Source organism: Schistocerca piceifrons, unplaced genomic scaffold (assembly GCF_021461385.2).
Source record: "Schistocerca piceifrons isolate TAMUIC-IGC-003096 unplaced genomic scaffold, iqSchPice1.1 HiC_scaffold_943, whole genome shotgun sequence".
Taxonomy (NCBI): Eukaryota; Metazoa; Arthropoda; class Insecta; order Orthoptera; family Acrididae; genus Schistocerca; species Schistocerca piceifrons.
This window is the reverse complement of record NW_025729216.1, coordinates 375,001-387,500: the sequence shown is the minus strand read 5'-3', so window position 1 is coordinate 387,500 and position 12,500 is coordinate 375,001. Positions and strand designations below refer to the sequence as shown.

General features: G+C 52.1%; 1 non-coding gene and 1 pseudogene across 1 annotated transcript; both read right to left on the bottom strand.

Annotated features, from left to right (window-relative positions):
• Nucleotides 1-385, bottom strand: part of LOC124773059 — a 4,222-nt pseudogene extending 3,837 nt beyond the window's left edge.
• Nucleotides 386-573: 188 nt separating this feature from the next.
• On the bottom strand, nucleotides 574-728 carry LOC124772817. Its single transcript, XR_007014277.1, has one exon. It is a non-coding gene; the product is annotated as a 5.8S ribosomal RNA (ribosomal RNA).
• Nucleotides 729-12,500: the final 11,772 nt, after the last annotated feature.

Below are 12,500 nucleotides of genomic sequence, written 5' to 3'. Positions count from 1 at the left end.
TTTCAACTTTCCCTCACGGTACTTGTTCGCTATCGGTCTCGTGGTCATATTTAGTCTCAGATGGAGTTTACCACCCACTTGGAGCTGCACTCTCAAGCAACCCGACTCGAAGGAGAGGTCCCGCCGACGCTCGCACCGGCCGCTACGGGCCTGGCACCCTCTACGGGCCGTGGCCTCATTCAAGTTGGACTTGGGCTCGGCGCGAGGCGTCGGGGTAGTGGACCCTCCCAAACACCACATGCCACGACAGGCGGCAGCCTGCGGGGTTCGGTGCTGGACTCTTCCCTGTTCGCTCGCCGCTACTGGGGGAATCCTTGTTAGTTTCTTTTCCTCCGCTTAGTAATATGCTTAAATTCAGCGGGTAGTCTCGCCTGCTCTGAGGTCGTTGTACGAGGTGTCGCACGCCACACCGCCAGCCGGCTGTGAACGCTACCGAGAAAGTACCGGTATGCGAACCGCCAGGCGACGGGCGCGCATCGCACGTTTGAGGAGACGCGGCCGGCCCCACAGGCGGCCGCGACACTCCCAGGTCTGCGAAGCGGGGCAAACGCCGCGCGCTTCAGTATACGTAGCCGACCCTCAGCCAGACGTGGCCCGGGAACGGAATCCATGGACCGCAATGTGCGTTCGAAACGTCGATGTTCATGTGTCCTGCAGTTCACATGTCGACGCGCAATTTGCTGCGTTCTTCATCGACCCACGAGCCGAGTGATCCACCGTCCTGGGTGATCTTTTCTCAGTTTCCGCCGCCTCTTTCGAGACGGTCGCATAGGCGGGAGTGAGGCGTGTGGCGGCCCCTGTTCCAGCGTTCTGTGTCCAACGGCCTCACGGCCGACGGGCGTCGTACGGCTCCACACCGGAGCGGACAGGCACTCGGGCGAAAGTCATTCAAAACCGGCGCCAGGCGCCAGGTGCCGCACGCCAGCCGCTCCAGCGCTTCAGCGCTCGTACCACACAACATTGCCGCTAGTTTTGAGAGGCACGCGTGGTTCCGCACGCGGCGCACGGCTACTGCGAGCCGTACAGGTAGCGTGTTGCGCGACACGACACGCACATCGAAAGACATGCAGTCTAGTCGGTAATGATCCTTCCGCAGGTTCACCTACGGAAACCTTGTTACGACTTTTACTTCCTCTAAATGATCAAGTTTGGTCATCTTTCCGGTAGCATCGGCAACGACAGAGTCAATGCCGCGTACCAGTCCGAAGACCTCACTAAATCATTCAATCGGTAGTAGCGACGGGCGGTGTGTACAAAGGGCAGGGACGTAATCAACGCGAGCTTATGACTCGCGCTTACTGGGAATTCCTCGTTCATGGGGAACAATTGCAAGCCCCAATCCCTAGCACGAAGGAGGTTCAGCGGGTTACCCCGACCTTTCGGCCTAGGAAGACACGCTGATTCCTTCAGTGTAGCGCGCGTGCGGCCCAGAACATCTAAGGGCATCACAGACCTGTTATTGCTCAATCTCGTGCGGCTAGAAGCCGCCTGTCCCTCTAAGAAGAAAAGTAATCGCTGACAGCACGAAGGATGTCACGCGACTAGTTAGCAGGCTAGAGTCTCGTTCGTTATCGGAATTAACCAGACAAATCGCTCCACCAACTAAGAACGGCCATGCACCACCACCCACCGAATCAAGAAAGAGCTATCAATCTGTCAATCCTTCCGGTGTCCGGGCCTGGTGAGGTTTCCCGTGTTGAGTCAAATTAAGCCGCAGGCTCCACTCCTGGTGGTGCCCTTCCGTCAATTCCTTTAAGTTTCAGCTTTGCAACCATACTTCCCCCGGAACCCAAAAGCTTTGGTTTCCCGGAGGCTGCCCGCCGAGTCATCGGAGGAACTGCGGCGGATCGCTGGCTGGCATCGTTTATGGTTAGAACTAGGGCGGTATCTGATCGCCTTCGAACCTCTAACTTTCGTTCTTGATTAATGAAAACATACTTGGCAAATGCTTTCGCTTCTGTTCGTCTTGCGACGATCCAAGAATTTCACCTCTAACGTCGCAATACGAATGCCCCCGCCTGTCCCTATTAATCATTACCTCGGGTTCCGAAAACCAACAAAATAGAACCGAGGTCCTATTCCATTATTCCATGCACACAGTATTCAGGCGGGCTTGCCTGCTTTAAGCACTCTAATTTGTTCAAAGTAAACGTGCCGGCCCACCGAGACACTCAATAAAGAGCACCCTGGTAGGATTTCAACGGGGTCCGCCTCGGGACGCACGAGCACGCACGGGGCGGTCGCACGCCTTCAGCTCGCCCCACCGGCAGGACGTCCCACGATACATGCCAGTTAAACACCGACGGGCGGTGAACCAACAGCGTGGGACACAAATCCAACTACGAGCTTTTTAACCGCAACAACTTTAATATACGCTATTGGAGCTGGAATTACCGCGGCTGCTGGCACCAGACTTGCCCTCCAATAGATACTCGTTAAAGGATTTAAAGTGTACTCATTCCGATTACGGGGCCTCGGATGAGTCCCGTATCGTTATTTTTCGTCACTACCTCCCCGTGCCGGGAGTGGGTAATTTGCGCGCCTGCTGCCTTCCTTGGATGTGGTAGCCGTTTCTCAGGCTCCCTCTCCGGAATCGAACCCTGATTCCCCGTTACCCGTTACAACCATGGTAGGCGCAGAACCTACCATCGACAGTTGATAAGGCAGACATTTGAAAGATGCGTCGCCGGTACGAGGACCGTGCGATCAGCCCAAAGTTATTCAGAGTCACCAAGGCAAACGGACCGGACGAGCCGACCGATTGGTTTTGATCTAATAAAAGCGTCCCTTCCATCTCTGGTCGGGACTCTGTTTTTTTTTTTTTTTTTTTTTTTTTTTTTTTTTTTTTTTTTTTTTTTAAAAAAAAAAAAAATAATTCTTTATTTAAAATCCCAATATCATACATAATTAACCCACCACCTAAAAAACATTAGTGGGTCGAATTTTGCTATGAATTACATTTCAGCAGCATATACCTTTATCTATTATATTCTATTACTATTATTAGCTACAGGAAGTTAGTTCAATCTACAGGTAACTACATTATCTACAGGTATCTATGTGGATTACTGTTAGGCTATCAACTCTAAGCTACTTTGCTACTGGTATCTACATCCTGCAGCGTTACAGGTGTGCCAGTATATAATATAAACCTACTATTTTATGGCCGTGCCCACCGAGCTAACCCCAGTGGGCGTGCCCCTGGCACCGGGCTGGCCTTCCGACAATCGCTGCAGGTCAAAAACAGAAACAAAAATTTCCTACACTCTACTCCTACAACCATAGTATATATTGTTATTATTTGTCGTAGTTAGTGTGCTATAGTCTAGTCGGTATGGTCACACCCTCCCCCTAATCCTGGATGCGTCGGATCCCGATCGTTGTTAACGATCGGCCAGTACGCACCCCGGCGGAATGGGATGATGCGTTGTGTCTAGAGAATTTGTGATCCTACCTACTCAATTTCCCTTCTGTATTCCCTTAGGACCTTGGCGGAAACCTCGCTAGCCAGTTTATCAATTATAGTGAAGGTGGTAGCGTCCCTAATGAGATGGAAGGTGTCTGTATTAGGTAGTGAATTTCGTAAATCCCGTGCTACGTCGTCGAAAAGCGGACACTCATAGACCACATGGTCCGGTGTGCCCAGTTCAGCACCACAGTCACACGATGGTGTCGCTCTTTTCCCGAACCGGCAAAGATATGCCGGGTACGGGCCATGCCCAGTGAGGAAGTGCAGCAGTCCCTTACTTGGCTGGAAGTGTTTCATCTGTAGTCTTTCCTGTACATTTGGTAATAGTTGGTATGTTCTTCTTCCGGTCTCTTCCCCATCCCAAATTTCCTGCCAAAGTTCCATTCCCCTTCTTCTAATTGTAATTTTGTCCCCCACTCTGACTCCCATTATATCCATTGTTTTTTCTATTCTCCCCTTTTTTACCCAATACCATGCAGCCTGCTCCCTGATTTTTACATCAAGGGGGCATAGGCCCATGAGTACTAGTAATGCTCCCCCTGGAGATGTTCTATATGCCCCCACTGAACGAAGTATCATGTTTCGCTGCACCCTCCGCACGGCCATGGCAGGAACGACCCTCGTGAGCCTGTGGGCCCAGACCCCGGACCCGTAGCCCACGATGGAAACCAGGATGGTGTTATGATACAATTTGATGAGACTTGGTGGAAGATGAAAACGTCTATGGCCAATGTTGATGAGATTATTTAGCACCTCTAAAGCCCTGTGTGTAGTTGCCTCGATATGCCTGCCGAAACTCCATTTTTCATCTAATATTAGCCCTAAGTATCTAGCTTCTCGACGACGTATAACTGGCGTGCCATCCATCCTAACTGTAGGGTTTCTGACCAATTGGCCCTTTAAGAGTAGATAAGTCGATTTGTTTGGTGCTATTTTTTGCTTCGTTTTGTGGCACCATTGTGAGAGTTGTGTCATGGTTCTCTCTATCTTTGGTTCTAGTTCCTCTCGGCTCCGGCCGCCAACCAACAGGAGGAGGTCATCCGCGTAAGCTATCACCTCTAGCACATCTGCACAGCTCTCCAGGGTCTCAAGAAGAGGCTCCATATTGACATCCCAAAAGAGTGGCCCCAGGACAGAGCCCTGTGGACACCCCTTTGTTATCTTTTTGCCCACTCTGCCGCTAGGGGATGATAGCCAGACCTCCCTATCCTCACAATAGCTCCTAAGACAGCCATATAGCGGCCCTGGGCACTCCTTCTCTCGCAAGCGGGAGAAAAGCGAAGGCCACCACAGGTTGTCAAAGGCGCCACTGATGTCCACCATGATGCCAACTATATACTTATGTGTAGATGACCCGCAGACCTCAGCCGCCATGGCGATTGCGTCAGACGCAGAACGCCCCGGCCTAAAGCCGAACTGCCTGCTGCTCATTCCACAAAGCACTCGGTGTGCCATCAGCCTGTCAGCCAGTAGCCTCTCTAGCAATTTTCCCAACAGATCCAACAGACAAATGGGTCTGTAGGACTTGACCTCCTTTGGGTCCTTATCCAGTCCCTTTTTTATAATTACTACATTTGCTTGTTTCCAGATGGTAGGAAACCTTTTGAGGCTTAGGGCCTCATTGTAGATTCTTGCCAGAGGTGCTACCAGTTGAGGAGCGAGGTATTGTACCACCTCCGCTATAATGCCGTCTGGTCCTGGGGCCTTTCCTCTCTTAAGTGCTTTAATGTGCTCCGCCACCTCGTTCTCCGAAAAAGGGTACACCAAGGTGTTGTTTTGGTACTCTTCTACCTGGGCTTGCCTAATTAGGCCTTGTTCTTCTGTGTCCTCATTTTCCACGTCATCCGGAAGTAGGGACCGGAGAAGGACTTCAGCAGTTTCCTGCCATGTCCCAGTCATCCGATTCCCATCCCGGACGGTAGATAGTACCATAGGTGACCTAATTTTTTCCCTGACTATTTTATATGGAATACCCCAGGGATCTATAGCCAATTGGCTTTGGACGTACTTCTCCCAACTTACCAGCCTTACCCTTTTGAGCTCCCTCTGGAACTCCTCCTTGGCATTCCTATAGACTCCCAGCCATCTCTGTTTTTCTTCCCAGACGACACTTCGCTGATAGTACCTCCTCGCCCTCCTAACCGACTGACGCAACTGCCCTAGTTCAGCTGACCATGGTGCCGGGGAGGCCGCGACAGCCCTCCTCCTAGTTGGTACTGCAGCCTTTACCGCTCTTGTGATGGCACTAACCAGCTCCACAGCATGCCTGTCGACGTCTTCATCACCCTCCGGCCATATCGGTAGAACAAACTCTCTTGCAAGGCGCTCCCAATCAGTTTTATTATAGTTTAGCTGAAACTCCCACCCTATGTCCCAGTGGCATTCCCTATCTGTAAGCTCAAACGTTATTAAATTATGGTCACTCGTTGTTATTTGGTCTCTTACTTTCCAATTATTCAAATGCCCAGCAAAGTTAGGTGATACTAATGTTATGTCTATGTTGGTTCCTCCTCCTCCACCGCCTGTGTAGGTGGGGGGATTCCCGGCTCTATTAGCGACCAAGTATTGTAGTGACATTATTGTCTCCTCCATCTTCTCCCCTCTGCCGTCCCGGGTGCCACTGTACCACAGGGGGGATTTCGCATTGACATCTGCCACCACCACTATCTTTCTACCTCTTAACGCTGCTGTTACTCTTGATAGATGGTCTAAATAGGCCTCGATGTCCTCGCCATATTGGAAGTACATATTGACTAAGTGAATGACCCCGACTGGAGTCTGGAGTTCAGTCACAATACAGTGTTCGTTTGAGAAATGAGCCAAAACTGTGACTCGTATGGCTTTATTTAAAACTATAGTGGTGGCTTTAGGATCATCTCCAAAAGATACTATTTGCCAGCTGACACTGGCGAAAGCTATGTTCCCCGCAAGAGAGTATGGCTCCTGCAGACAGAGTACGTCAAGACTCATCTCCTCCACCACCCTCCGTAGCTCCTGCATGACCAATCGGCTGTTATGTGCATTAAGTTGTCCTATTTGTAATTTAATCATCATGGGAAGTACGTGTGTACGTATTGTTCTGGAAAGGTCTTTCTCCAGTCAAAAGCTATCCTTCCATTGGCTAGAACAGCCTGCTTATAAATTTCATCTAAATCGAATTTTTCGTTCCTCCTTTGGAAAACCTTCTGAACAAGGTCACGCAGGGCGCCGAAGTCAGTGGGGAGATTCATGGTCTTTAACTGTATCCTATCAACAGCCTCCATGGCCGAGAAGGTGACTTTACGTCCATACAGGTGTCCCACCCTCACTATATGCCTTAATGCTGTGGTCAGGACAGCCGGCTCCTCCAGACGCGAAAGTTGCAAAGCGTGTTCTAAATTTGGGTAGATCCTGATGGGGTCCACCTCTAAACGTTTAACTAACGGTTGATCACAGGTATGGGTAACTACTGTACTACTAATTGCATTGACTTGGACTGGTCCTACAGATGTGAGGTTACTTTTAGTTTGGCCCGCTATTGCAGGACGCCTGACTGTGGGTGCCCGATCTTCTGGCGGTCTCGAGTTCCGGGGGGAGGGGAGAGCGATTGCTTCCCTTTCACACGGATCTGTCTGGATGGATACATCTACCATTTTTTCTGCTTTTCTTTCTTTAATGAAGGTTAAAAATTGCCTAAATTTGACAGCCCTGGCCGCGTCCCTACGCCTCTTCCCCGGAGACTTCCTTTTTGGCATCCTGCGCACAACTGCGGTTTCAGCCATAGTCAATCCTTGAAATTAACCTTTGCTCCAGCATCCTGTAAGTTGGGCAGTTCCTACCTGAGGCATTGCAGGTCTTCTTGCCTCTCTTTGTACATGGGATACAGATTCCGGATTTTGTACAATTTTTTCTAATGTGATCTTCCGCTCCACATCTGGAGCAAGCCGGCTTCCTGTCACAGTACTTGTGGATATGATCTAAATCTCCACAATTGTGGCAGCGAGGCACCACCAAGTAGTCCCTAACGTTAATAGCATGAAACCCAACATATATCCTTCCCATAGATGTGAGCTTTTTCCACATAGATCCTGTAACTTCTGCTACGTGATGCACTGTCTGCCTGTCTCGTGGTCCTGTCTTAAATTTTAGTTTGAATTCATTTGTAAATTGTTCATTAGTCATGTCATCGAAATTCTGATTCTTTATCGTGTTACACAGTTCATTGTTATCCATCGTAACCGGTACATCATACATTATTACGAGTGGATTCCTCTTCTTTGGGGGTTCGCACTTGACTGCCTTGCACAAATTTTGATTATTAAGAATTTTATTTTTATCTTCTTCAGTCGCCACGTCCACAATCACTACATTTTTAGTTGCCCTTACTTTATTAACTTTTATCTTATCCTTTACTGGGTTAATAACAGTCGTGAAAATCTCCTGAACCTTCTTTGTGTCTTGGCCAGGCAGGGGTCTTAAAAAGACCGCCGTGTCTGGCTTTTGTGCCACTTTCGCTATTGTCTCTCTCGTTGTCTGGGACTTGGGTGCAGCCTGAGCTACTACACCAGCCCATGTCCTAGCCGGTTGTCTCCTAAGGGTAAAGTTTTCCCGTTGCAGCTCCACCACTCGCCCCTCAAGCCTTGCATGAGCAATCGCCCAGGAGGCAAGTTCATTTTTTATGGCCAAGATCGCGGTTTGACTGATCTTACCATTCTTAACGTTGGACTCCAACAGCTGTGTAATTCTGTTGTGTCTCTCCGTAACACTTTCATCGATATCCTGCATTTGCCCCGATGGGTCGGGAACAGAAAGCATCGAAGCTCTCGCGGAAGCACACGATTCACTTGTCTCAGGTTCGGCCATGATTGACAAGTGAAGAAAAAGGGGTTGGGAGCCCGTCTCTAACCCCGGACCGGCTCCTCTGGCATGGGGGGGGACTAAGATGCAGCTCGCCCACCAACCTTGTCCCTAGGCCAAGGGCACCTCTGAGCCGCCGAGTTCAGCACACCGTTGCCAGTGTCCTGGTCCCCTTCAGTGGCCCCGTCACCGACGATTTCTCCCAGTGTTCCTCGGCAAGTGCACCCCGCACTCCGGAGAAGCGGATGCACTTCTCGCCCTTCGCCGCCTACTAGCCCGAGCTCCCACCTACAGGCCAAGGACCCGCTCCTACTCAGGTGGCGGGCCGGTCACCCAGTCGTTCGACGGTCTGGACCCAGCTAACCTGGCCCAGGCGATGTCACCACCCCCTGGGTTTGGCAGAACACGCCCCGGTTTACCACAGGCGCGACGAAGTGCACTTGCCGACTCGCGCCGAGGTCCCACGCCGACAAACGACGTCGCTGGCATACAGAGCACCAGCTGGTCTTGTGCTCTGCGAGTTGAGGGACAGATGGTTAGTCCCTCAGACACAGCTCCCCCTGTGCCACGCACCCTTCGCTTTCGCCTTGGGTTGGGGGCGTTTAACGTCCTACCGTGACGGGAGTTTAACGTCCTTCCTTGACACAACGACAACCCTCACCGTTCCACAGCCCGGAGGTGTTATGAGAGTGATGATGTGATAAAATGATGGTATGGCCCGGGTCTTATGTTGTGGAGTTTGACATCATCGAGACGGTGCGGCACTCAAACCCGAGTTACGTTCCCCGGAGGGCCTCCACACGTACTGGGGGATCATGGCCGACCATGTCTCACCCACCGCTTTTGATAATTCACGGTGGGCCAGTGCGGTTCAGTGAGGATTGCACCCAGTTAAGGGCTAGCCGTTTAACGTCATGCATGGACGGCCCTTCCCGTGTTAGCTTCACCCCATCTAAGGGGGTTACTGAGCGCCGGGGCCACGTCAAGGCCACGGGATAGGACATTACGGTCCCCGCCCCACTCAGGTTCCTCTGAGCCACAGAGCACTTCAGACAGTCTGAAGATTTCCGGGAATCAGAGGGTCTCCTGGCGGTTTTAACCCAGTTTCGGAAGGCAACACACCTTCCCCAGGTGGCGCCACGCAGACCGCTTTCCCGTGCGTCGGGACTCTGTTTGCATGTATTAGCTCTAGAATTACCACAGTTATCCAAGTAACGTGGGTACGATCTAAGGAACCATAACTGATTTAATGAGCCATTCGCGGTTTCACCTTAATGCGGCTTGTACTGAGACATGCATGGCTTAATCTTTGAGACAAGCATATGACTACTGGCAGGATCAACCAGGGAGCTGCGTCAACTAGAGCTGAGCAGCCGGCCGCCCGGGAGTGTGTCACGGGGGCCCGCGCGAACACGCAAGCGTCCGCTCAATCATTCTGCAAACAGGAGGAGGCTGAGCTCCCCTGCACAATACACCTCGAAACCCTCTCAGGTCCCGGCGGCGCGCAGCGCCGTCCCAAGTACTTGGTCGGGTTCGAGAGAGGCGCAATCGCCCGGAGTTAGGCGAGTAGACGCTTTCGGTGCGACCACCCGTGCTCCCAACTGAGCTTGCCGCTGCCGACAGAGGCCCGGGAGCGTGCTGTCGTGGCATTGCCGGCGGGAGACAACACGCGCCACCTACGGTGACCGGCAGCTCCAACGCCAGCGCCACAGAAGGACAAAAGCCCCACTTGGGTGCCGAAGCGAACTCTCCCAGCACAGCGCACGCGCCAACACATCCGCACAGCTGCGATACAAACCACCAGCGAGAACCGCTGGGGCGACCGAGCAGCAGACGGCGTCGCGGCGCCGAGCGCCGGGCGGCGGCGCATCCTCAACGCACACAGTCCTCAATCGGACCAGCACACTGAAGATGTCCACCGCGCTTCGCACCGGGCCCGCGAGGACCTACTTTGGCCGCACGGCGCCGCGCGCAGGGTGCGCCGGCGCGCAGCTGCGACGCCTGATGCGTCCGTCGGCCGGCGCGCCTGCCACTGGCCGCCCCCACCAGCCGGCTGTAGCGCGTGCGCCCACGCACCGCGCGGCCAGCACGCCGGGAGGCGCCCCCTCACCGGCCGGGGACGGTCCCACCCAGCCACCGCCGCGTATCGCTTCACACCCAGATGCCGTTCAGTTTCGTCGGCATGGTGGGTATCGCTGGAACAACCGGTTAGTACCTCAACCTATCGTCGCCATCACCGATTCACCCCTAGCAAGAACAACCGCACCACAACAGGTTACCATTTCTTCATTTGCGTAACTTCACCAGAAAACGCAGGCGTCCATCGCCATTTGCAACTTCAACGATTATTGCATGCCTGTGTCAGGTGTCACGCCACACTACGTCTGCCCACATACACGCAACAAAATGTGCACGCCTAGACAATACGTGGAAGGTGGCCCCCGTACGTATGCGATGTCCATTGCTCGAACGACTGTCAACCGGCCTCTGTAGCATGTCGCAGATATGGAACGCGGTGCACCATGCCATCACGGTGTGTGAGGAGAGACGACTAGGTCCGAATACATCAACAGACAGCTCATGCTGATCGCCATCCACGGCGTCCGTTCCTCCCACACGTCTCTATGGCGTACCACACTGCAATCCAGCTCTCATAGGGAGACGACACGTAGCTGCGTGCACAATATTTGCACTGTATGGTCCGCCGTTTTTGGGCGCAGTCGTTGTACGGTCACACATGTGCCACGATGTATCATTCAGTACATAAGGACGAATGTGCAGTACAGATTGTGGTTCACGCGTACGACATCAGCGGACAGTTGACACAGGCCGCACCACAACGTAGCCTGCGTACGTCGCATGCGAAGGGCATTGAACATGCAAACTTGTCACCAACCAGCTTGCGAAGGCAGGGGGCAAGGTGGGGACGTGGGGACGTGGGGAGGGGTGGGGGGGGGGGCGGCATGTACGTCCTGCTGCCATCCACATTACAGTGTACAGCAGGAGCATGTGGAAAGTCAGCAAGACTTGCAAGGTGTTTAACATGAAGCGATACACAGGGGAGCGGGCAGTGCGAGTAGCGAACTATATTGCGAGGGTTGCGGGTGGGCAACACTACACTAATTGAACGAGTCGTATAACAATTACAGAGCAGGTTTAGGCGACAACGTGGGTTACGTTAGCGGACAACGTGGGTTAGGTTAGGGGACAACATGGGTTAGGTTAGGGGACAACATGGGTTAGGTTAAGGCACAACATGGGTTAGGTTAAGGCACAACATGGGTTAGGTTAGGGGACAACATGGGTTAGGTTAGGGGACAACATGGGTTAGGTTAGGGGACAACATGGGTTAGGTTAGGGGACAACATGGGTTAGGTTAGGGGACAACATGGGTTAGGTTAGGGGACAACATGGGTTAGGTTAGGGGACAACATGGGTTAGGTTAGGGGACAACATGGGTTAGGTTAGGGGACAACATGGGTTAGGTTAAGGTACAACATGGGTTAGGTTAAGGTACAACATGGGTTAGGTTAAGGCACAACATGGGTTAGGTTAAGGCACAACATGGGTTAGGTTAAGGCACAACATGGGTTAGGTTAAGGCACAACATGGGTTAGGTTAAGGCACAACATGGGTTAGGTTAAAGCACAACATGGGTTAGGTTAAGGCACAACATGGGTTAGGTTAAGGCACAACATGGGTTAGGTTAAGGCACAACATGGGTTAGGTTAAGGCACAACATGGGTTAGGTTAAGGCACAACATGGGTTAGGTTAAGGCACAACATGGGTTAGGTTAAGGCACAACATGGGTTAGGTTAAGGCACAACATGGGTTAGGTTAAGGCACAACATGGGTTAGGTTAAGGCACAACATAGGTTAGGTTAAGGTACAACATAGGTTAGGTTAGGTTACACGTTGTTGTAAGGAAAGGTGTAGGGGGGGGGCGGGGGCGGCACGTTCGTTGATAGTGATTATAGTAAGTGAATGCTTGTGACATGATGAGATTTGTCACGTCAGGATGCACCTTTGGCTTATTAGAGGCGGCGCTCCAATTCTATGCTTGTGTCAGACCTGTGTCTTTGACTCAGGTCATTGTTTGTGGGCTGTGACAGGAGGTACTATTGTGATGTTGGGTGCACCGTTGTATAGGACATGTGTGGGTATTGGTGCCTTATCTGCGCAATGGTGGATGTC